The sequence below is a fragment of the Pipistrellus kuhlii genome, unplaced genomic scaffold, assembly GCF_014108245.1.
Source record: "Pipistrellus kuhlii isolate mPipKuh1 unplaced genomic scaffold, mPipKuh1.p scaffold_m20_p_3, whole genome shotgun sequence".
NCBI classification, from domain to species: domain Eukaryota; kingdom Metazoa; phylum Chordata; class Mammalia; order Chiroptera; family Vespertilionidae; genus Pipistrellus; species Pipistrellus kuhlii.
Genome location: NW_023425529.1, coordinates 182,768,979 through 182,795,100, shown reverse-complemented (window position 1 = coordinate 182,795,100; position 26,122 = coordinate 182,768,979). Strand labels below are relative to the sequence as shown.

The window sequence follows — 26,122 nt, the reverse complement described above, 5'->3', positions numbered from 1 at the left end:
ACAGTGAACGTTTTCTTTTCTGGAGAACTCATCTCTCAGAAGTGTCTCTTGTGAAGGGTTGAGTTAAAGGTCCTCCCTTTGCAAATGCCCCTCCCCCCGCCCGTTGCCCCGGAGCTGATGTTCCTTTGAGTAAATCTGGGGGCGCCTTAGATCACAGGCCCCATGGAAACGGGGATGGCCACTCCTGCTGGGCGCACGGCTGACCACACCCACCCCTGTGCTTCCATTAAAGGCAGAGAAAGGCACATGCCAAAGCGTTTAGCTGTCATGCGTTTGGCCCCTTGGGTTTTTAGCAAAGGCCAGCTTAGGAGTGCCCTAATTAAGTTAATAACCATATACCTACCTTATATACCGTGTTTCCCCGAAAATAAGACATCCTCTGAAAATAAGACCTAGCGCAACTTTGGGAGAAAAAATTAATATAAGACACTGTCTTATTTTCGGGGAAACGGTAGTTTACGTTTAAAAACTTTGGCTCTCAAAAGAAATGTTGTAAAAAAAAGAAATGTTGTCCTGTTGATATCTGGCTCTGTTGACTGATGAGTTTGCCGACCACTGGCCTAGGGGAGGAGCTTGGTGGGTCTTACATTGCCGAGTATCTTTAAAGCAGCCTATAGATACAGACATATATTACTGATGCAAATGTAGAGTGCACAGGGCTGAGTAATTGAAAGTTGTCAAAAGTGGTAAAAGGCAAAGTTTCCAAAACGTCTAAAAGGACTCCTGTGCCTGTTGCCACAGAAGTGAGCTTCTCGCTCTGGGTTCTGCTCAGCTCGCACTGCTTCTGTTTAACTTCAGTGAAGGAGCGCAGTCAGCAGAGGCCTTTGTTCCATTAGAATCGGAGGTTCCGGTCCCCCAGCAGCCCCCTGCCCTCCGGTCCGTCCCCCCAGGAGCCGGCGGCGGGAGGAGGCCGTGCCCCTCCGGCTGGGCCCCATGGACAGCTCTTCCCGCCGAGTCCTCCACCCCGCACCTGCCTGTTCCAGCCACAAAGCGTGTCCCCTCCCCTGGTCACTCGGAGCCTATTTCACTGAGAGTCACTGCCCAGCGCAGCCTGGATGGAAATCCCATTTGAGAAACGGAGATGTGGGACCCCTCCTACCGTCTATCAGGAGGAATCATCCCGTATCATAGCACTGCACAACGTGACACCACACACACACACCACACACCACACACACACACCATACACCATACCACACACACACACACACACACACACCACACACACCACACACACACACCGACACCACACACACACACCACACACACAATACACCATACCACACACACACACACACACCACACACACCATACACCATACCACACACACACACCACACACCACACACACACACACCACACACCACACACACACACCACACACACCATACACCATACCACACACACACACACACACACCACACACACCATACACCATACCACACACACACACACACACCACACACACCATACACCATACCACACACACACACCACACACCACACACACACACACCACACACCACACACACACACCACACACACCATACACCATACCACACACACACACACACACACCACACACACACACTGACACCACACACACACACCACACACACCATACACCATACCACACACACACACACCACACACACCATACACCATACCACACACACACACCACACACACACCACACACACCACACACACACCGACACCACACACACACACACCGACACCACACACACACACCACACACACCATACACCATACCACACACACACACACACACCACACACACACTATACACCACACATACCACACACACACACACCACACATACCACACCACACACACACACACATACACAACACACATACCACACGCACACGCACACACACACACACACACACACACTTCTGTTCATTGAAAACCAGAGCAAATGGCTAAGACACTGAAAAGTGCTAAGTAACGTTGGAATCACAGTGTGCAGTCCACCGTTTTTCTCGGATTCCTCCTTTACCGTTAAGTGGAGAGGGGCCTCCCCGGGGAGGAGAGGCAGCCGTTTGCTGTTTCCGAACGTGGGTCCTTCCCGGAGGCCGCCCCGCCAGGACAGGGATCCCGGGGCCGCCAGGTGCCCAGGCCCAGCTCCCAGCCGCTGGGGGGAGCAGCTTCCCGGGAGCAGAGCCTGCCTCCTGCCGCCCGGACCTGCCATCGGGGTGGTCACCCTGCTCTCTCTCAGCCAAGCAGCAGGCGTCACACTGGCGGGAGCACCTCTGTTCCTGCGCCTCTCAGCCCCACGGTGGCTCCCCAGTCCCCAGGTGGCTCCCCAATCCCCAGGTGGCTCCCCAATCCCCAGGTGGCTCCCCAGTCCCCAGGTGGCTCCCCAGTCCCCAGGTGGCTCCCCAATCCCCAGGTGGCTCCCCAACCCCCAGGGGGCTCCCCAATCCCCAGGTGGCTCCCCAACCCCCAGGTGGCTGCCCCAAACCCCAGGTGGCTCCCCAATCCCCAGGAGGCTCCCCCAAACCCCAGGTGGCTCCCCAGCCCCCAGGAGGCTCCCCAACCCCCAGGTGGCTCCCCAATCCCCAGGTGGCTCCCCAATCCCCAGGTAGCTCCCCAGTCCCCAGGTGGCTCCCCAATCCCCAGGTGGCTCCCCAATCCCCAGGTGGCTCCCTAAGCCCCAGGTGGCTCCCCAATCCCCAGGTGGCTCCCCAATCCCCAGGTAGCTCCCCAGTCCCCAGGTGGCTCCCCAATCCCCAGGTGGCTCCCCAATCCCCAGGTGGCTCCCTAAGCCCCAGGTGGCTCCCCAATCCCCAGGTGGCTCCCTAAGCCCCAGGTGGCTCCCCAATCCCAAGGTGGCTCCCCAAACCCCAAGTGGCTCCCCCAATCCCCAGTTGGCTCCCCAATCCCCAGGTGGCTCCCCAAGCCCCAGGTGGCTCCCCAATCCCCAGGTGGCTCCCTAAGCCCCAGGTGGCTCCCCAATCCCAAGGTGGCTCCCCAATCCCAAGGTGGCTCCCCAATCCCCAGGTGGCTCCCCCAATCACCAGGTGGCTCCCCAACCCCCAGGTGGCTCCCCAATCCCCAGGTGGCTCCCCAACCCCCAGGTGGCTCCCCAATCCCCAGGTGGCTCCTGCAAACCCCAGGTGGCTCCCCAATCCCCAGGTGGCTCCCCAACCCCCAGGTGGCTCCCCAATCCCCAAGTGGCTCCCCCAATCCCCAGGTGGCTCCCCCAATCCCCAGGTGGCTCCCGCAAACCCCAGGTGGCTCCCCAATCCCCAGGTGGCTCCCTAAGCCCCAGGTGGCTCCCCCAAACCCCAGGTGGCTCCCCAATCCCCAGGTGGCTCCCCCAAACCCCAGGTGGCTCCCCCAAACCCCATGTGGCTCCCTAAGCCCCAGGTGGCTCCCCACGCCCCAGGATGACTCCCCCAAGCCTATAAAGTGGCCATAAACTGGGCTGAACTGTGTCCGGGGTCCGGTGGGAGGTGGAACCTCAGAGTGATGAGGTTGGGTATGTAGCAGAGGACACTTCTAAGCAAAGGGTTGAAGCACCTGCTGGTTCCTTCTCCCGCTCCTGGGAAACGCCTCAGGGAGAGCTGAGCCGAAGCAGGGATTGATACTCAAACAGCAACCACAACTGGAAGGAAGACTCGGAGGACTCAGCCCACCCATGTTGTGGACAAGGAGAAAGCGTGTTCCGAGGAGAGCACTGCGGGTGGGTTTAATCAGCCGTTTCAGCAGAAGCCAGACATGGGTTATTCCCGCAGGACACTGGCCGGTGGAATGGAGGGAGAAGGGAAAGGGAGACAAAATCAAGGAGGGCCATGGGCTTCTGAGTCCCCGCGGTCCCGGACGGGCAGCTGGGCCGCTGCAGCCCCGCACTGTTCTTCAGGGAACAGGAAGAGGGGACGGAGGTCAGAGGTTGTCAGGGCCACGCCTGGGTGTCAGTGGGCCAGCGGTCTGCCCTCAAACATTGGAGGCACCCAGAGCGGGGGTGTGCACAGCCTGACCTGGCAGAGCTGGGGCCGAGCACCACCCCAGGGGTGCAGGGGCAGAGCGCCAAAGCAAGGAGGATCATTCTAGAACCTTCAGATCCAGCGCACTGGCCTGGCTAGCTTTGGGACTCCTCTATTCTTTCCTGTTTCTTTTTTTACTTATTTTTTTAATGTATTTTTTAAATATGTTTTTATTGGTTTCAGAGAGAGGTCGGGAGAGGGAGACAGAGATAGAAACATCAGTGATGAGAAAGAAGCATCCATCAGCTGCCTCTTGCACGCCCCCCACTGGGGATCCAGCAGGCAGCCCAGGCCTGTGCCCTGACTGGGGACCAACCATGACCTCGTGGTTCATAGGCGGACACTCAGCCACTGAGCCGCACGCCGGCTGGCCTCTCCTTTTCAGGCCGAGAACCCAGTGCGGGGCCTGCCCGCCCCTGGGTTTTGAAAGCACAGACCTGTCTGGACTCACAGATTCTAGGCTGCGGTTCTGCCTCAGGAGGTCTCCCCCTGATCTGATGTAGGTGACATGTAGATACAACTTTGAACATTAGGCGTTGAGGCTGGAAAAGTTAAGATGTCTGAGGCTATTGGGTTGGAATGAGTGCATTGTGCCTGTGAGAGGGATATGGGTTTGGGGGACCAGGAGCAGAATGCTAGGGACTGGATTAGGTATTCACATATACTCTGCTTCTGCGTTCACAACTTTTCCCTAAGGTTCTTGGTAGTCTCGGGACACAAAGAAAGATAGCGGGAAAAGGCGATGGAGGTGATGGGAGGGAAGCAGCATCAATATTTCAAGTTACGACTCTGGTACAACTGGTTATGATCAGAATTTAGGATTAGAGAGGGAAGGGAGGACCTTCATCTTCTTGCTTTATATAATTGTGTAATTTCTAAAAATAACCATCCCTTTTTACTAAAAAGGAAGCAGTTCTGTAAGTTTCGTGTCATTGATCCCTGTTATAATGCTTGGATGTGGCCAGGGCAGTGACCATTATCTCCATTTTATCAGAGGAAGGAGTGAGTTCATTCACGCAGATTATAATTATCCTTAATCTTGGACACGTCAGAAGAAAACGGGGGGTAAACGTAATGGGCGTCCTCACTGTGTAAGGCATGTGCTGGGAGAGGAGCCGTTAAAAAGGCCTTCTGGCCCCTCGTGTCTCCGGAAGCCCTTGTTGATTACAAGGCATTCCCAGGTTATTTTGTAGATGGACGTTTCCATGGAAACAGCTGGTGTCCATCCTTTCCTTCCCAGGGGGATCTCTCCATTCTGGTCCCCCGGCTTCACGCTTCCACTGCCACATGGCCTTTCTCGCTGCTCTTCACTCTGCTCCAGTCCATTCCTCCCCGGCCGGCACCGCTGCTGAAACATGGCTGGGAGCGTGTGATCGTCAGCTCCTCACACAGCCGCTCACACAGCTCCTCACACAGCTGCTCACACAGCTCAGGCAGCTTGTCCAGGGCCCCTGGCACGGGATTTCCAGCCTTGTCTCGATGAGGCTGCTGGTCCCGTGTGTAGCCAGGTTGAAGTGCTAGAAGTTCCCTCTGATTGCTCTGCCCGGGGTTTCCCTGCAACTTCCACAGGAGATGATCCGGTCTTTTCTTTTAGATGGCAGTCTTTCAGCAAAAATTACAGTACAGTACCGAGGTGTCCGGGAGCGAACTGAGTGGTCCCTGTCTTGCATCCACAGGATGGCTTGGGTCCCGGGTGTGTCGTCTGTAAAGGGAAGTGTTACTCCTCCCCTCCCTTTGGCAGGTGATCCGTGGGAACTCCTGTGGTGACGTGACACCTGCTCCCCTCTTCCTTTTCGCTTCATGGAAAAGCCAGGCGCTCCGGAGAAATTTATAATTCTGTAGGTTCCTTTCCTGTCTCTGCTTTCTATCTGTTGTTTACGGACAGCACATGCCCACACTACAATATAAATGTCCTACATGAGTATGTACGGTCTTATTTATCTCCCACGTAGGACATATTTCTGGTTGGGTTGGAGTTATTCCCAGTGTGTGACAAGCCCCATTTTCATTAGTGTTCATCTATAACCAGGCCGTCTCCAGAAGAATGCGGTAAGCTTTGTTCACATGTTCGTTAGTAAAATGTATGTGACTACATTACCATTAGTAAAGTATTGCTAATATAGTAGCAAAAACACTATATTGCACAATTTATAAAGTGCAATAAGACTCAGTTGTAAGAGATACTCCTGGAGAAATTGTAGTCTTGATTACTACCTACCTGTGCTTATTTTTCCTACTGTCTAGACTTTTTTATTTATTTATTTTTTTACCACCGAAGATAACAAAACCAAAAATAGCTGGGGAAGTAATAAGTCAGTTAATTATTTTCTGATCAGTGTATCGGCTGTGAAGACAGAAGCGACAGATTAAATTATACGTGGCTCTTCATCATGCCCACATCCAATTATCCCAAAGAATCCAAACTTGCTGTAGTCGAACTTCTTACAATTACTGTTCAGGAGCAGCTGTTTTAAGTCCACTCTGCGGGTATAATGTGTAGTGTTGCAAATTATGTTGGTTCTGCAACAGTAGAATGTCCCCACATGAAAAAGTACAAAGCCAGCTATCCCAAGAAATAACTTTAAATCACTCTGCTCCTCTGACACCCATGTCCCTCCTACCACCGGTCACTTACCAAGGTGCTCGCTAACCTCCTGTCTTAGATCACAGCGTCTCCTGTTAGAGCGCCCTTCCCTGCACAGATTACTCTGGGGAGTGAAACACTCGGAAGCACATTTCCTGCCCGCGCACGTAGATGGATGAGGCAGCTGAGGGCCCCGCCTCACAGAGAATTCCTCTTGGCTGCAGGAGGAGGAAGGGGGGGAGAGTAGGATTTGCACATCTGTTAAGTGATCATTAGCGTGTAGGATTGAATTGCTGTCTTCCTTCCAACATCAGCCCAGCTGGGAAAGTAAACCTGGGGGCCCTGAATGGCTGATATTTCTGGAGCTCACAGAGGGTCCCTCTCCGTTCCATTGCTCTGATCACAGGACTGAGGGCCCGGTCCGCCCTGTTCTGGAAGCAGTCCCCCCTGGCTCATGTTCTGTAGAAGGTCAGGTGGCGTGTCTGCCTCTGGTTTCTGGGTGCCTCTGAAAATAATCTCTGCTCCTGATTGTGTATGCCTGCGCTTGTCTCTTCGATTGAGGGAGATTTCTCTGTCACGCCCGGCCGGTGTGGCTCAGTGGTTAAACCAAGAGGTCATGGTTCCATTCCTGGTCAGGGCACATGCCCGAGGTTGCAGGTTCCAGCCCCACGTATGGAACGTGCGGGTGGCAGCTGACCGATGATTCTCTCTCATCGTTGATGTTTGTCTTTTTCTCCCTCTCCCTTCTCTGAAATCAATAGAAAATATATTTTAAAAGGTTTCACTGCCGGTGTGATGTCTGGAGTCAGTGGCAAAAAGTTCAGAAAAGGAAGCAGCTTTCTGTTGAGAACATGATGTGGTCATGTTGCAGAGACATGTTTGCCAGCAGCTGGTGAAAGCCATGCTTGCTGTCTTGTTTTGGTGGTAGTTAGGCGGTGTACACAATGGCCAGAATCACCAAACTCAGCACATAAGATCGGTATCCCTTATGCAAATGACACCCCAATAAAAACCTTCATAATGAAAATGTATGAGCCTATATTGTGAGATTCCGGGGTCAGCAGGAAGGAAAGTGTGAGAATTCACATCTTGAGCTCCCGAAGCCATTCCCGGAGCCTGATGTGTGAGCGATCAGATTGGAAGACGGGAGGCCTAGGCCAGCTTTCCGCGGAACGTGGCAGGAAGTCGGCAGGACCAGGCGGAAGCAGCCGTGAGCAGAGGGCGGCCTGGCCCGGCGGACGGGGTGACTGCAGCAGGGGACCCGTCACAGGATGCTGTGATGGAGGGTGAAGGATTAGGTGACGGCGGGTGAGGAAGTCAGAGAGGCCATTGGGATCTGGGGCATTTGTGACTTTCTGGAAGTTTTCTCAGGAGAGGTGAGGGGTGAACTTGGCCTTGCAGAATTAACCTGTTAACCGGGGACTTCCCTTTTTAATTATGCAACCTGTAGCAGGTGTATACTCTTTCACTAGGACGTGTCAGTACGTCACGCCCGGAGGACGTAGTAATTTCATATTATTATTTTTTTTATTTATACTTAATTAAAATAAATGAAATATATATTTTTTCGCTTATTTATATATAAAGCACAAAGGAAAATACAAAATTACAAACAAATAGAAAAAAATACCAACAAGAAAATGGAAACATCGAATTAAAAAATTATAAATTTTACAAACAATTATAAAGATTACAAAAAATATATACCATCCCTCTCAGGGAGCAACATATATTTCAAGGACGTATTCATATGTCCTACCCGTTCCCAATATTGTTTACGTTTGACGTATTTATAGGTCCCGCTCGGCTAACAGGTCAAGTTGAATTTTACTACATAGAGTGCAGGCAGTGACAAACTGTTATTAAAATCAACTCCCTTCTCTTTGCCTTCTTTGACTACTAGAAAATGGTAGTGTGTGTATATAGCTCACAGTCTAGTTCTTTGCGTCATGCTGGGCTTAAGTCATGCCAGTGAGTTAAACGATTGCCCTTCATCCAGTGATGATGGCTTGGGTGTGTAGGCATAAGAAAAGAGGAGCAGTGAATGGCAGAGTTGTTTCTTAGGGCAGAATTGGGGGCCTCAGTGGCTCCATCTGCTGGTGGAGGCTTGTAGAGGGGACGAGGCAGAGGTGGCTCTCCAATACCACATCAGAGAAAATACAGGCAAGAAGCAGCGGATTGGGACGTGGTTTAGGAGGAGAAGATGGCCATGGACTGAGTTCCAGACGCTGCCCACCTGTCAGGCATCCTGTCCCTTTAAGGTCTGCCAGCAAATGTAAGACCAGAGAGGCGATCAGCATTGTCCAAGGCCAGTCAGCTAAAGCAGTTGGCCTAGGGTTCTAGCCTACAGCGGCGCTGGTTCTAAATGACTCTGAAAACTGGGACGGTCCGTGAGCAGGTGGTCATGGGGGTTCTGTAAGTATATATCCTGAGTCCGTGGGGAGAGGGCCATGGACCATCGTTGGAGTTTGTTGTGAGAACGGAATACAGTTACCAGAAATGGCAAGATTCACTGGGGGAGGGGGAGAGGGGAATGATTCTTAACGCAGGGCAAAATTACAAAATCTGTATCGTTTTATACAAATACATGTAAAGGGCACTGCCTACATTAAAGGACAAATAAGAAGTACCGTGTCTATTATGGTCTTAGAGGTAAACATAAGGCTATGAATCTGTTATCACAGGGACCTGCACGGCGTAATTCTTGTTCTTTTTAATACTTCTATTTCCTACTACATCTCCTCCTCTTTAAAAATTCGAAGGATAGCCGAAACCGGTTTAGCTCAGTGGATAGAGCATCAGCCTGTGGACTGAAAGGTCCCAGTTTTGATTCCGGTCAAGGGCATGTACCCTGGTTGCAGGCACATCCTCAGTGGGTGGTGTGCAGGAGGTAGCTGGTCGATGTTTCTCTCTCATCTATGTTTCTAACTATCCCTCTCTCTTCCTCTCTGTAAAAAATCAATAAAATATATTTTTTTTAAAATTCGAAGGATAGAAAAAACAACCCCAGTTCACTGAGGATCCTAGTCACTGGAGCTGGATTTTTCCCGGTAATACGTTTTGGTCATACGATCTACGTGGCAGACAACAGACACTGCTGCTGGAGCAGAGCTAGCTAAGAAGCCAGAAGAATGCGCTCCCGGACGTGTATTGCTCACGCCCCAGACTGCGGGTTTCAAACAATGTGACATGATTACCAACGGCTCTGAAAGCCAAGCCGAGGACCGAGGACCGTTCGGCACAGGGCAATTAGGGATGATATGACCCATTTTCAAACAGAGACTTCCGAGGACACGGGAGTGAGCGGCTGGTCTGTGTGCAGAGGCACATTTTACAGACAGCCGGAGAGGAGTTCCCGGCGGGAAGGGACGTTGCTGCAGAGACGGTGCTTATCTCTCCCGTCGTCTTCCCGGCCACACATACCCAGCTGTCAGGCTGAGGGAGCCGCTATTATGCCGGCGACGGCACTGGGATCCTTCAGGGCAGAGTCACTCCCGGCAGCCGCGGTGGGCATCCCGGGCCCAGGTCTCCCTCGAGTTGGTGGTTGGCACCTTCAGAGCCACAGTGACCTTGTAATTCTTACCGTGGAGGTGGCCTCAATGGCATCGTGTGGAGAAACCCACTGACTTTTCAGGGACCTATGGTTCTCCCTCCATTTTACCAAACTGATACTTCCGTTACTTCTAGTTAGAGCTAAATCAAAAACCAAGTGCTCCCCGGCCGGTGTGGTTCAATGGATAGAGCATCGGCCTGAGGACTGAAGGGTCCCAGGTTTGATTCTGGCCAAGGGAACGTATCTTGGTTCTAGGCACAGTCAGGGCCCAACATGTGTCTCTCTCATATCGTCGTTTCTCTCTCTCTCTGTTTTACTCCCTCCCCCAGCTTTCTCTAAAAATCAATGGAAAAGTACCTTTAGGTGAGGGTTAACAAACAAGGCAACAGCAAAAATAAATAAATTAGAAGTATTCAGGTTAAAGAAACTCCTTTGTCTTTAAAAGACAGAAGAACTTGTTGGCTTGTGGAAGAAGCTTAAATTCACATTCTCAGATTCATTTCTGGTAGCTACCTGACCCAGGGTTTTGAGAAATGTTAACGGCCTTGTTAGAGACCAAGATCACTCTATGTATTAATGATACTTGGTAAGGTCACAGTCCTAGGGTGAGAATGAGGCCAGGACGGGGATAAAAAGTGCTTCCTTAGTCTGCTCTGTTCTAGTGCTTTCCTGGTCTGAGTAGGTCAGACAGTAATTTCATAAGTAATCACATATTGGTCATCTGCCTTCAGTTACAAATTGGGCTAGACATTGTTTCATTGAATTTCATTCTCCTCGACCTTCTCCGGAGGTAGCAGCTGTTAAGCCACCTCTTCTGCCTTTGAAGAGGGAGACCCTGAGGGTTAGTGCCGCCCCGGATCCAGACGGGGCTCAGGGTTTGCATCGCAGTTTTGCTGAGATCTGCGTAGTAGGACACACCTGATAGTGAGCCTTTGGGGAACATAGCCCCTAATGTGTACACCGCAATGAACTGAGCTGATTTCTGATCATGACAGCATACTTTTATCAGATCAACTTAAAATATTAATTGGGGAGAGATTTCTATAAAGTGTCTCGGCAAGTTTTTAAGCATATTCTTCTGAGTAAACCTTTAAGTAAGCATCTTGACATGGGAATCAAGTCTCTGAATCATATTTCTTCCCATTGGTGAAAGTTGTTTGTAACCTTGGTTCACACTTTTTGTCTTCAGTCGTATTTTAGGAGAGGATCACAAGAAAACAATGATGAAATTCCCGGAGACACCACAGAAACTACTTCTAAGAAACAGTGAGATAATGAAAGCTAAGAAATATTGAAAGTCCAGCATATTTCTGTCTTAACCTAGTTTCTGCATGGAATGGATGCCACGCATATTTATGACTTCAATGCATGTGTCCATTAAAACTCCTGAGGATTTTCTCAAGGATTTGGGAGGAGGACTAACATAACAGATGAAGAATCAGAATTGAAATTTTTGTGATTTAATATTTAAGAGAAAGTTTATGTATCATTCACTTCCAGATATTCCCAGGCTGTAGTGTTTATTTATTAAAAAGGAAAATATTGAAATTCATATTTCACACATCACCGAAATGATTTTACTTGAGAAGAAATTCTTTCACATTCGTCAGTATTTGTTATTACTTTATGTTTCAGAGCTGAGCACATATATTTTGTTGTTCAGGAACAAAAATAAATAGGTTAACCATAATAAAATACTACCGGCAACTAAAATGAATTCTCCTTAAAGGCCTTTAGCTCAAGGTATTTTCTGTTTCTTTTCAAGCATGGAAAAATATTTTAATTCACAAAAGACATAGTGCTTCCACACGCTGCTTTATCCATTTGTGACTCAAAACACTTCCTCACCATTTACCCAACGCCCCGTACATTTTTATTCCAACTGTGACAGTTCAGTTTGGTGATCTCTCCAATGTGTTTTTTTGTTTGTTTGTTTGTTTGTTTCAATCTTTCAAGATCTCTGGTCATACCGACTGGATCCACATAACCAGAGCCTTTCTGTTCTGATCACAGATGCAGTTTTCCACTGCTTTATTATTTGCCGTTCATTCATTCGTTCATTCATTCATTCATTCTCCTCTTTATTCCAGAAAGGATGCTCACAGGGAGAATTTACTTATGGCTTGTTTTAATTCGATGTGCGTTACTTCGTGCAGTTATTTACTCAGTGCCACTAAACTGCATTGAGGAAGCTTCAACTGACTTAATTAATGAGAAAACATCTTTAAGCAGATGGATTCTTCTGAACCACTGTAGAAGAATTATTTCAATGCTAAAGCACCTTATGGAGCCATTGATAGGTGCCATCTCTTATGTATTTTAAACTCAGATGGAACACATAGTGACATGTGTTATTTGTGCCTTTCTGACAATGATTTCAAACGATACTTTAGACAGCCTAGGAAGACACCTCATTGGGTGGGTTCCACTGCCCTTTCTGCCCTCTTCCCGGCCTGGTCTCTGCACTCCTCCCTCCCACACGGAATCTACACGCGAGTTCAGGTGGTAGCACGGTTGGCTCGGCTCACAGACACAGCAGTATCTCCCTTCTTAAACAATGACTTTACCGTTTAGGCCTAAACCTTGAGTGTCTGTATGCAGGCTTCCTCTCCAGCTTCTGCTAAACTTGAAGCTCATGTGAACTTCACCTTGAGGGGACCGAGTGAAGGGTGCACTCGTATCTCTGTTATGATTTCTTAAAGCTGCATGTGTGTCTGCAGTTTTCTCCAAAATTCCAGTTAAAAAACTAACTGGCCAAAACTGGTTTGGCTCAGTGGATAGAGCGTCGGTCTGCGGACTGAAAGGTCCCAGGTTCGATTCTGGTCACGGGCATGTACCTTGGTTGCGGACATATCCCCGGTAGGGGGTGTGCCGGAGGCAGCTGGTCGATGTTTCTCTCTCATCGATGTTTCTAGCTCTCTATCTCTCTCCCTTCCTCTCTGTAAAAAATCAATAAAATATATATTTTTTTAAAAAACAAAAAACTAACTGGTTAACGAATTTCTTCTTAGAGGGCCAGATGGTAATAGTTGAGGCTTTTGGCTGGGAGCGGGGCATATGTTGGCAACCACTCAGACCCATTGTTGTGGAGCAGAAGCCATCAGACAAAAGAACGGCCATGGGTGTTCCATGGAAACTATTTACAAACATGGCCAGCTATAAGCTTGGAGTTCCCAGGCCTCGGAGACATGAGCTTTGAAAAGTCTATCTTCTGTTCCCTTCCAGAAAAAAACAAAGATATTAAAAGCTGATTACATATTTAGAATGTTTTAATTTGCTGCTTACCTCTCCGTCTGCAGTATGTTCCTGATTTGCATGTGTATGTATATGTGAAGTTTACACATTCACTGTCATTTATTTTAAGTGCTCTGCAAAGCAGTGCTTGGTGTCAAATTTTTCTATTTGGGGAAATCAAAGTAAGTTAAAGTTATTTATTTTAGAAAAATAAGAAAAAAATTTTTAAAGCACTGTATTAAGTAGAAATTCCATGTTCTACTCTAAAATTCTCATTTCTAAACGCGAATAGTAATCAGTCAAAGAATAAGGTTTCCATTTGAAAAAGCGACATTTCCATGCTTCCTTTCTTTTTTATCTATAACGTCTGCCCGCTGAGATCCACTGGAAGAGTTGAGGCTGTGCTCAGTCATTCTCGTTTTCATAGTGTGATGATGCATCACTCTAAGCAGAATTGAACTTTACTTTTTATTAAATTTACTAGAGGCCTGGTGCACGAAATTGGTGCACTCATGCGGGGGTGGGGGGGGGAGGTGTCCCTCAGCCTAGTTTGCACCCTCTCACAGCCTGGGAGTCCTTGGGGGAGCGGGCCTAAGCCGACAGTTGGACATTCTTAGTGCTGCTGAGGAGGCAGGCAAGGCCCCCACCACTGCCACTGGTGCCGCCGTGAGCCTGGCTTCTGGCTGAACTGCACTACCCCTTAGTCAGAGCATCTGCCCCTGGTGGTCAGTGCGTGTCATAGCAACCAGTCATTCCACCGTTCAGTCAATTTGCTTCTCAGCCTTTTATTATAAGATTGGGGTGGCATTGGTTAATAAAACTATATGGGTTTCAAATGCACAATTCTGTAATGCATCATCTGTCTACTGCATTGCGTGTTTACCATCTGAAGTCAGATCTTTGTCTCTGTGGAGTCCCCCCTCCTTCCCTTTGGCAACCACCACACTGTTGTCTGAGCCTACAAAGTGTGTTTGTCTTGTTTGTTCATATTCACTGCTGGTAGGAAGGTAACCTGGTAAGGTCACAGTGGAGAACAGTATAAAGGTTCCTCAAAAAATTAGGAATAGCCCTAACTGGTTAGGCTCAGTGGACTCAAGGGTCCCAGGTTCGGCTCCAATAAGGGCATGTACCTTGGTTGTGGGCACATCCCCAGTAGGGGGTGTGCAGAAGGCAGCTGGTTGATGTTTCTTTCTCATCAATGTTTCTAATTGTCTATCCCTCTCCCTTCCTCTCTGTAAAAAATCAATAAAATATTTTTTTAAAAATTAAGAATAGAGTTAACATATGACCCTCTGGGTTTCTACCAAAAAAAATCTGAAAACACTTATTTGTAAAAGATATATGCACCCCTATTCATGGCAGCATTTTTCACAGTGCCCAGGACATGGAAATAACTGAAGTGCCCTTCCATAGATTGGGTAAAGGAGCAGTGGTTCCTAGACACAATGGAATACTACTCAGCCATAGAGAGAATGCACATCGCTCTATGTGACCGGGAGAACATCATGCTAAGCGAAATAAGTCAGCCAGAAAAAGTTAAGAATACTATGGTTTCACTTATGTGGGACCTATAACTGAAAGCAACAATTGAACAAGCAAGAGTTTAACTTTAATAGGAGTGCACTGGGCTTATGTTTCAGACAATGCTCAGAAAATCTACAAGGTATCTACTCCGTGGTTTTATGTTTATTCAGTTTTGTTTTGGGGTAAATATTTGTGTTTTCTCCCCTGCCACCTCCTGAGCTGTTTTAAGAAGTCAGATTGGTTCCCATCAACCCCAAATTTCTCTCTCCCAGAATGTTCTTTTTTCCTCACACTTCTCCACCTGGTTTTAATATGGGTAGCGTGCATGGAAAAGCACTTTGAATGTGGGATAAAATGAAAAGAATTAACTTTAGAGAGCCTTTTGTGCTGAGCATTCTCTCAGTGCTGTGGAGGGTTACAAATAACAATAGACTTTGTAATTCAAAAGGCAGTACAAACACTCCAATGCACTGGTGCGAAAAGGAAGTTTTTCAATGGCCGCATGTTAATAGAAATTTAAATCAATCCTGTATAGATTTGCATAATCATTAGAGCAGTGAGAGGCAAATAGGATTAACCCAATGGGTTCTCATGACTTTCAAGTAATTTTAAACTATGAAAGGTATTTCTGAAAATATTTAAAAAATTCTATGCACATCCCTCTCTTTTACCCTACCCTCCATTTAATCTGATGCTAACGGCAATCGATATATTCTGCCTCTTAATTATCTCTAGAATCTGACCCGACAATTTTATCCCCATTGCCAGGGCTTTCGATTATGTGCTCAATGCAACACTGCAAATAGCTACTAACTCTCATCACCCACCACTCACCCAAACACAACACCACACATACACACACATACACACGCACGCACACACACACACACACACACACACACACACACACCCGTCCTCCATGCTAATGCCAGAGAAATCTTCATAAAATATATCTGTGACCACCCGGCCAGCATGGGTCAGTAGTTGAGCATTGACCTAGGAACCAGGAGGTCATGGGTTCGATTCCCGGTTAGGGCACATGTCTTGGTTGCAGGCTCAATCCCCAATAGGGGCCATGCAGGATGCAGCTGATCAATGATTCTCATCATTGATGTTTCTATCTCTGTCTCCCTCCCTTCCTCTCTGAAATCAATTTTAAAAAAAACCACATCTGCGACCTTGTCGTTCATTTGCTTAAAACCATAGAGCAACTCCCTGTTTCCAATATAGTAACACACAAATTCTCTGGTCAATACACAAGGCAAGGTCCATCCAAGAATTTCCCTTCCTGTCTTTCCACCTTCAGTTCCTGTCTCATTTGCCTGTTGCTGCCCTGTCCCAACATCCACCGTACCCTCCCACTCCAGCCAGTGTGAACTGGCTTCCTGTGACCCACTCACCGGTGTGTGCTGGCCTCTGTCCCAGTTCTCCTAAGGCTTCTCCTCCTGACAGACACCTCTCAAGCCAGCGAGTGTGGTCTGGTGAGCAGAGCCCTCTGTGAACCTTCCAGAGCTGAGCGCATTGCATCTCCCAGACTGTACCACATACTAGCTGATCTCTTTGGATGGCTGTACACTCGAGGGTGGGAAGGCCGTGCAGTGCGATAGAAGGAAAGCTGCGGAGTCACGCCTGATGGAAGCTTCAGTAGGGAAGGCGGGTGTCCGTTTAAGTCACCATTGCAGTACTAGTTCCTGGTGAGGCCCTGACATAGGAGTGCGGGGTGTAGGTGTCGGAGGGAGGAATCAATGAGTGAATCCGTGGAAGAGATCCTTGTGCCTTATCTTTTGGAACTGAATGGATTGCTCTGTGGCATTGCTGTAGTGAAGGAATGGCTCTCGGAAGGCAATTTCTAATCTTCAGTGGTTACATCAGAAACTCTGCTAGTTAATTTTAGAAATGGCAATGGAGTCCTCAGTAATCGAAGTGGGCCTGCTATACTAACAACAGGAAATATAATGAGTCTGGGAAAGAATATAAGCTTGGGAAGCACATTTGTTTTCGCATTCATAGCTGTGGTTGGCATGCACGTAAATAAAAGCACTTTTTATTTCCGTTTTCAACTCTTTACAATATCACCAGATATTCAGCAACCTGTAAGCTATTTTACCAAAATACACTAATACACGAACATTTCTAAACTATTATCAACATAGCTAAGACCTAATTTATTATTCTTTAAGCCAGTGTGTCCCTCATGCTCTGGCAGGCGCTCAGTAAGTATCGGTGGGGTGAAGGAATGAACTGTGACCAAATGAGTCTGCTCAGTTACACACTTAAAAAGAGGGCCGTGGCCTCGGAGCTGAACTGCTGCCCCAAGATGCTGGTAGCAGGGAAGAGCACCCCGGTTCATCTTCCCCCGACTTCTCATCTCATCCTGAGTCCCATCCCAGGACCCACACGGCCTGCCACAGGGAGTGCACACTGGCCCCACTTGGTCTCCCTGGAACTCTTCAAACCGTGTCACTGCTCCAGTCCACGGCATGTCACTGCCTGACTGGCATCAGTCTTGACTTCTCCCTTCAAACTTCAGCTGAAGTGTAGCCTATACTGTGAGCCTTCTCGTCTACCCAGCTATCCCTTATTCTCACCCTTCTCTCATAGTCTGAGTGTGTGTGTGTGTGTGTGTGTGAGTGTGTGTGTGTGAGTGTTTGTGTGTGTGAGTGTGTGTGAGAGTGTGTTTGTGTGCTCACCCTTCTCTCATAGTCTGAGTATGTGAGTGTGTGTGTGTGAGTGTGTGAGTGTGTGTGTGTGTGTGTGTGTGAGTGTGTGTGTGTGTGTGTGAGTGTGTGTGTGTGAGTGTGTGTGAGTGTGTGTGTGTGTGTGTGTGTGTGTGTGTGTTGCTCTTGTCTGGGATATGTGTTCTAGCTCCATCAGGTATGCAAAGTCCTGGCTACAGAAAGAGCATACGCTCCTTTAGGCCAATAAGCCTGTCTTCCCCCTGAGTGTCCTCAGTGCGTGAACATTGCTGGGTCAGTGAAAGCTGGGTTTGTGACTTGGCAGAAGCGAACCAGGGCTGGTCAAGAAGGAGAATACGTTTATGAAAATGAAGTACCGGTAGGCAGGTGTATGCAGGGGAGATAGGCATGGAAAAAGGCAATAGGCAAAGATGTCAGTATGCAGGCTTTTTTCCAGGTCTCTCCCTACTCCACGGACAAAAGTTGTGTTTAATAAACTGATGAACGAGAGGTCCTAGGAAGGGTCTAGAATAGATAGTGCGATGCGGTAGGAATTCGGGGGCTGGGGGCTGACCAGGGACCAGGTCCAGGAAGCTGCAGGCAGCACTGGAGGTTACATATAGAGAAAATATGAGACGAAGTGTCACAAGCTCTTGACCAGCACATGGTGATTTCGTTGGAAAAGTGGAGAGGCTGGGAAAGAGACGGGCTGGGTGGGGCACGCAGGAGGAGGAGGAACTCGGTCTGGGCAGGTTGCACACAGAAAAATGTGTTTTTCCCTGTGAGGTGTCTCAGGACAAGAACAATGACATTACACTCGCTGAAGTGGGTTTTTAAATTGTGGCCATAGCACAGATTTGAAAACTTCTCTTTTCCCTTCTCCTCCTGTCTTCCCCCCCCCCCACCCCACCCCCCTCCGCCCCAGTACGGATGTGCTATCTAGATTCATTTTCAGGGAACCTGCTGTACACCGCATCCGTCATTTCAGAGCGAGGTTCTGGTGGCACTCTGGTACAGAGTTCCTGGAAACACCCATGGGAGTGTCCTTCTGTGGGAATTCTCCTCCCAACAGGAGTCAGTACTGGGAGCTCCCGGGCCTGCGAGGGCAGGGGCAGCCCAGGGCATCGTGGTTCTTGGGAGAAAGCTGCCTGGCGCGGAGGTTTGGTTCTGCTGCGGAGGCGTCTGTCGCTGGAAGTGGGACAGGAGTGTGCGGAGGGCCCGTGCAGGACAAATATCACATCTTCATCAGCCTCGATGGTTTCTCTCTGTTTAAAAAAGAAAGGTTCAGGTTCGCTGCGAAGCCTGGGGAGCTTATTTAAGGAGAGACAAAAGCGCTCTACCCTGGCTGTCATCTCTCTGGCTGTGACACTATTAATACCGCGGCACAGTGCTATTTTGGAAGTTGGGCTCCCTCCTTTTGTCTTGCTCCAACTCCTCTGGATTCTCAGGGAAAGGGGAAGGAGGCATTTAGGGAAGGTCCCAGCTACTCCGCCGTCTCCGTGCCCCACGTTATCTCTGGCTTCGGCTCCCAAGCTCTATTTTTAACCTCCCTTCCCCTTTTAGCAGCAACATTTGGGAACTGTGCCCGGCCGGTGTGGCTCAGTGCTTGAGCACCGACCTACGGACCAGGAGGTCACGGTTCCATTCCCGGTCAAGGGCATGTGCCCAGGTTCCTGGCTCCACCCCCAGTGAGGGGCGAGCAGGAGGCAGCTGATCCATGGTTCTCTCTCATCATTGATGCCTCTCTCTCCCTCTCCCTTCCTCTCTGTAACCAATAAACACATTTTTAATGAAAAGAAATATGACCTCATTAAGAAAAAACAAAGACATTTGGAGAGTGTTTCTCAGAGAAACTTTTGTCCAATGAGGATGAACATCAGATCCCGTCTGACGTTTCACTGTGAGTGTAACTTCCCGTGTTGACGGTCCCATTCGCTCGGCCCGGTTATAAATCTTTGCATCTCTGACTTGCCCGGACATCAGAAGGTGTTTCTCTGTGCTGGTCTGGGGGAGCAGCACGCAGGCATGAGGGCCTGGACACTGCCTCCGGGAGGACCTCCTGCTGCAGGCGCTGCCCGGTGCTGGCTGCCACCCCCGGGGTGCGGGCCGCCTGCCCGCTGTGGGGGACGCCCTCAAGGAGCTACAGAGGGTCCGGGGCCACTTTGCATGTCAATGCGAGCAGCCATGTGTCACGTGCACCTCGGCTTTCACCGTCTGCATTGTTTCAACGTTAATTAGGGTTCTTTGTCAGACTAGCTCCCACTTTGCTGGAGGAATCATGTCATGGCATCTGTCTGAGGAACTTGGTTCTGCTGGCTTTTTAAGTCAAATTATATATCTGGAGTGCGCTGCCCCTGCTTGCACTGGCATGCGAAAGGGCCATTGTTAATGCACATTTTACTTCTATTCTTTTCTAACACTGTTTTTATAACATGGATCAGTTTAAAAATTTAAATTGCCCAGTATTTTCGCATACGTAGGTAAAATGTAGGAAATTAATAAGGGAAGCAGGCACTATTTTGTTTTAACTATAATATAGGCGGACACTATGTCGAGGCCCTCACAAATGAATGAAGCATCTTTGAAAACAAAAATAGAAATAAGCAGGGCAATATGGAATCAGAGTAAGAATTTGAAGAGTTAACGGTTCCTTACAAACTCGGAGGCCGCTGACTCTTCTTCATGCAGCCTCAGATAGCTGTCTCGGTTGTGCTGCTGCTGAGCTAAGCCTGGGGCCCGGGCTCTGGGGCCCGTTGGTTGGGTAACCCCAGTAACGCCCGCAGAATGCAGGAAAAGCGTTTCATGCTTCCGTTAGCAGCCGATGTGCGTTTGTACAATAACCTGCCAACCCCGATATGTATGATAAGGACAGGAAGCAAAAGAAGAATATCTAGGATCGTGTAATTTTTTGTTGATTCATTTTAGAGACTTTTTGGCCTAGAACATTTTTGTTTCCCAGGATGAGAAAGAGAGGAACCGGCTTCAGAAACCTTAAGAAATGACACTCCACACTCACAACGCAGGAAATAGCGTTACCTTGTCTGGGCGGCGGGGGAATGACATGAAGCTGTTTGTCAAATGCCCCGGCTCACAGGCGGCCCAGCTCCGCGATGCAGGCTCTCCCAGCCGTGCTCCTCACTGCCAGCTGTGCTCCTCACTCCCAGCTGTGCTCCTCACTCCCAGCTGTGCTCCTCACTCCGGCCTTTGCTAGCTGGCCCCCTGACCTCAGACTCAAAGAAATCCTCCTCCCATTAAAATGGATTTTCTAAGGCACTATCTTTTTTTTTTTTTAATCCTCACTGGTGGTGCTTTTTCCATTGATTTCTAGAGTGAGTGAAGGGAGGTAAGAGAGTGGGGCTGGGGGAAAGAGAAAGAGACAGAGACACACAGAGAGAAACGCCTGTGTGAGAGAGACACATCGGTTGGTTGTCTCCTGTTCATGCCGCAGCCAGGCCTGGGGAACCTGCAGCTGAGGAGTGTGCCCTTGCCTGGGAATCAAACCCTCGGCCCTTTGGTTCATGAGCCAGCTCTCTAACCACTGAGCAGCCGGCCAGAGCGAGGTACTGTCTTCAAGCCAACTTTTCCTCCTCTTCATTTTCTTCGTGACAACACGCTTGAAACAAAATGGACAACGGTCATTATTCCTGCGGAAATCAGTGTGGACAGCTCCGGAGTCGTGCTGTGTGACCATTGATAGCCATGTCTCCGAGCCTGCTCTCCCGCGTGAGAAGTGGGAATCAGTGCCGACAGCGTCAGCTGGCTGTGAGACGAAGTAAAGGGGTGCATGTTGAGCTCAGAGCATAATGAGCCTCATGGCTTTAATGGGTGTGAATTTTCTGTGTGAGTTCCTGCCCCTGTGTGCACCCCCTTTTTGCATTTAGGGTCTGTGATGTTGAATTGATCTTGGATTTTTAGTAATTTATTTTTAGATTTTTAGTAACTCCTTTCTGTAATGATTTGCTTAACTATTTACTTCTAGCAACACACACACAGAGACATATGCACACACACACACACACACACACACACAGAGGAAAAATATGTAAATTTGTTTTTCTTTCTCTTAAGGAAAGAGCATCATCTTTTAAGCACGGAGTTCTTGAGTCTCCAGGGTTAACGGAATTGCTGCAGACTGGGTAGGGGCATGGAGGAATGCTTTAGAAAATCGATGCCATCTAATGGAGAGAATGTTTCGAAAGTGAACCACATACAGCAGAAAAAATTCACATAAACGTCGCGGGGGGCTGGGGGACCTCCTGACAGAGTTACCGGGAACCGCAGTGATCTGCCAGGGGCGTTGGGATTGGAAACCCTTCTGCACGCGCATTATTCCCTCGTGTGGAGCCAGAGACGGAGATTCTAATTTTAAACGTGCAATTACCCAAAGAAGATGAACGCGCAGAGCGTGCTGGCTGAGAACGGCGATCTTCAAGGTAACATGTTAGTTCTCCCTGATCAGAGGCGTGTGGTCGGCCACAGCCACAGGCCTGAGAAAGCCCACAGAGCACAGCGGACCGGAGAGAGGCCGGCACCTTACGGCGCCAGCCACATCCCAGGATAAGCCCTTGCGATTGCTCTTTTTTTTTTTTTTTTATCAGTTGGTTTATCTTAGCTAGATCTATACTTTATAAAATGCAAAGTGGTAAAGTATAACAGCATTTGAGACTCAAAATTAGCAACCATGCTTATAAGCAAAACCAATGGACGAAAAACTCTGGGGAAGGAGGGCATGTATGGGGGTGGGGCAATGGTAAGATATGTCCACATATAATACCTTAATTTAAAAAATGAAAAAAATAAAAATTAATAAAATAAAATTAGCAACCAACGCTTTAAATTGTGTGTTTGCATGCACACACACACACTAAAAACACTAGAGAATTATGGCTTATTTCTTTAAACTGGGAAAAGGACTGGAGAAATCATCATCTATCCCATAATTTTATAGATGAAGGGAGTGAGGGCTGGGAGAGGAGGACACGTCAGTGACAGAGCCGGGACCTACATATGTTGGCTTATGTCCAAAGCAAAACACCAGCAACAATGAAACAACATCAAGCATAAGAATTGTCTTTTTTTTCCCCCCACTTATATCCTCCTCATGTATTTATAGGTAAAATTTTATTATGACTTTGGGTCTTTCATCCAGGAAAATGACTTATATTTGTTATTCTGGAGTTTCAGAGATTTAGGAGTTAATGTCAGGACACCAGATTCCTCTTTAAAATAAATTAGTGATTGTATTTTTTTTTAAATAAAATGTGCTTTTGCAGCATAATCTGGTCAGCAGTCAACAACGTGTACTCTCTTTTCCTTACTGAGCAGATACTGTGCGTGCATGCCCATGAAGGTTTGTGAGCTCCGTGTGTTTGGCAAGGATTCTGATTATATTATAATCATATAAAGTGATGTACGAAAATATTTGGGTGAAAGCAAGCATATTTAAGGCTATGCAAATAAGAATGCAACCAATTGAAGTGGATTTTTTATTGATAAGTAAATACTGATCATACGTCTCCCCTTAATTTTAAGAATCATCCTGATTTTCAGCAGAAAGGCGTAGTTATTGCAAACCCCAAGCAGCGTTTCTGAAACCCAAAAGAGATTTGTGAAAACAGCCTGCAATAAAAATCACACACGCTTCATAAAGCTCTACTTGATAGATGTCACTTGCACCATTAAGAACTAAACGACAAAGGATGTAATTTCAGTTCTGGCATGCAATATTAATCGAAAGCCTTTAAAACATCTTGCTGATGGGAACTGTGACAACGTGACATTGAAGAATCACCAGCTGAAGACATCTATCTTAATCAGATTTTCAAAGCAAATGCCGTGAAACATAAAGTTGTTTCATTCATCTTTACATTTTCACATGTTTCGGCGGGAGCAGCATTTTTTAGTGTGTTTGTTCCTTTAAGTGCAAAGAACACAAATTCAGTGTTTAAAATGTATGAGCTCAGGAAGCAGGATGGAAGCCAGTTTTAACCAGCCGTTCTGCATACACGGGGAATTATTTCTGTAATAATGCACATTCCTTCCCTCTTTTATTCTGGGGAAACATCGCGCTTAGTAAACACTCTTAAGTGATGGTAAGAGGCACTTTTGAAAATTAATTAGGTGTATATATTTGCCTGCACACATTTAGAAATTTTGAAAGAATGTTTTAAAGATTTTCATGGGAGGAAAAAAGTATCTTATAAACATATTCACATATAAACATCTTTGACCAAAAAAATATATATGGAATATATATATATATATATATATATATATATATATATATATATATGCTTTATTTGAATAAATGGGAAGAGCCTAGAAAATAAAACCTTATCCCAAAGTAGCAGTTTATAAAGATACTTAATATACTTTTTTTTTAATCCTCACAATCCTTATGTATGACAGTGACTATAACCCCCATTTCCCAGATGAGGAATTAGAGAATCTAGAATATCTAGAACATGGATTTGTTCAAAGTTAAACAGTTACTACATCTCAGACAGGGAACTTGAACCCAGTTGTTTTGGACTGAACGTTTGTTTCCCCAGAAATTCATGCATTGAGGCTTCCCCTCTCCCCTCCCCCGCCCCCGACTCTATCTGGACGTACACCCTCTAAAGCAGCGGCTCTCAACCTGTGGGCTGAGACCCCTTTGGGGTCGAACGACCCTTTCACGGGTCGCCTAAGACCATCGGAAAACACAGATGATTACATTACGATTCATAACAGTAGCAAAATGACAGTTACGAAGTAGCAACGAAGATAATTTGTGGTTGGGGTCACCACCACATGAGCTGTATTGAAGGGTCGTGGCATTAGGAAGGTTGAGAACCGCTGCTCTAAAGGCATAATTAAGCTTAAAAGAGACCAGGGTCTGGTCCTGACTTGATAGAGGTAGTGTTTCTAGAAGGACCAGCACCGACGGCTCACACTGTCTCCATCCAGGTCGTGGGGAGCGGCCGCTGTCTGCTGGCCAGGACACGGACTCGGGGGGCCTGACTCCGGGCTCCCAGCCCCCAGGCCTGGGGGACAATGAATTTCCATCGCTTATGTCACCCGTCTCTGATGTTTTGTTGAGGACCAGTTCTCCGGGTCTTCTCTCCTCTTCACCCTAAATCTAGTGCTCACCTGCCTCTTCTGTGGGAAGGTTTAAGAAACGGGGCTGACATATGTGTAGACCCATGACCAAAAGGCCAGGTCTAGGAAGGAGTATCTAAGTCACGGGCTGCTTTCTGAACCCGTTCAGAGGGGAAGGTTTCCAGTGGCCATTAGCACGTGGTGGAAAGTCATGCTACTTTAAAAGGTGCCACAAAGCCCCAGAACAATAGTGCCGCACCAGCTGTCTCCCAAACAATAGTGCCGCACACATCTGTAAGCACCTTGCAGTTCACGGAACTCGGTTGTATGCATGATCACATTCTGCTGTCGCTTTCATATCACCTGTATGCAGGATTCTGCCCGCTGGACCCTCCTGCCTGCCCCTCGATGCTCAGTCATTACCGCCGGGGAGAGGTGTGTATTTGGAAGAGGCTTTTAGTGTTAACACGCGCACAGAAAATTATCCCCAAACTATTAACGACAGAAAAGTGAATTCCGCAAGTTTGCATGGGAAAAGTCTGGAAAATAAGACCTATACCGAAGTAGCAATTGACACTCTCTTTCCCTTTTAACCGAAAAGCATTGCCCTGACCAGAGGCTCAGCTGGTTGGAGCACCATCCCTTACACTGAAAGGTCGCTGGTTCGATTCCTGGTCAGAACACAAGCCCAGGGTGAGGGTTTGATCCCCAGCTGGGTGAATCCGGAGGCAACTAAAAAATGTTTCTCTCAGACACCGATGTTTCTCTCTCTCTCTGACTCTTCCCCCTTCCTCTGTCTCAAAAATCAATAAAAACATAGCATTGGAAAAAACTACAAAAGCATCAGTACTCAGTTTCCATTTAAAAGGCCATTCCCCCTGAAATGGCAAGAATGCAAACGATCTGGAAGGAGTATCCTGCTCACTGGCTAGGATATGACTTAAAACTGGGTATAGTTCCCCTAGCCAGCATGGTTCAATAGTTGAGTGTTGACCTATGAACCTGGAGATCAGGATTCTCTTCCTGGTCAGGGCACAGGCCCAGGTTGGGCTTAATCCCCAGCGTGGGGCAGGCAGGAGGCAGCCAATCAATGATTCTCTCTCATCATTTTCTTTTTAATTCTCAACGGAGGGTATTTTTCCCTTAATTTTTTCAGAGAGTGGAAGAGAGAGGGAAAGACAGAGAGAAATATCGATGTGAGAGAAATACATGGATTGGTTCCCTCCTGCACTCACCCTGACCAGGGCCTGGGCCGGGGAGGAGCCTGCCGCTGAGGTACATGCTCTTGACCTGAGTTGAACCCAGGACCTTCAGTCCGCAGGCCAGTGCTCTGTCCACTAGCCAAACTAGCTAGGGCTCACTCTCATCATTGATATTTCTCTCTCTCTCTCCCTCTCCCTCCCTCTCTGAAATCAGTAAAAATATATTAAAATAATTTTTAAGACATTGATTTAGTTTACGG

At 47.8% G+C, this 26,122-nt stretch overlaps 1 protein-coding gene and 1 long non-coding RNA gene across 12 annotated transcripts in view; both read left to right on the top strand.

The window, feature by feature from the left end:
- TENM3 (teneurin transmembrane protein 3) overlaps positions 1-26,122 on the top strand; it is a 367,962-nt gene that overhangs the window by 202,625 nt on the left and 139,215 nt on the right. The gene's annotated exons all lie outside the window — the stretch shown is intronic.
- LOC118729387 lies at positions 491-24,277 on the top strand. Of its 2 annotated transcripts, XR_004991214.2 has the most exons (3): positions 491-510; positions 14,809-14,813; positions 24,204-24,277. It is a non-coding gene; the product is annotated as an uncharacterized LOC118729387 (long non-coding RNA). The 2 variants fall into 2 exon arrangements; XR_006743024.1 differs by lacking the exons at positions 491-510; positions 14,809-14,813 and adding an exon at positions 11,765-11,775.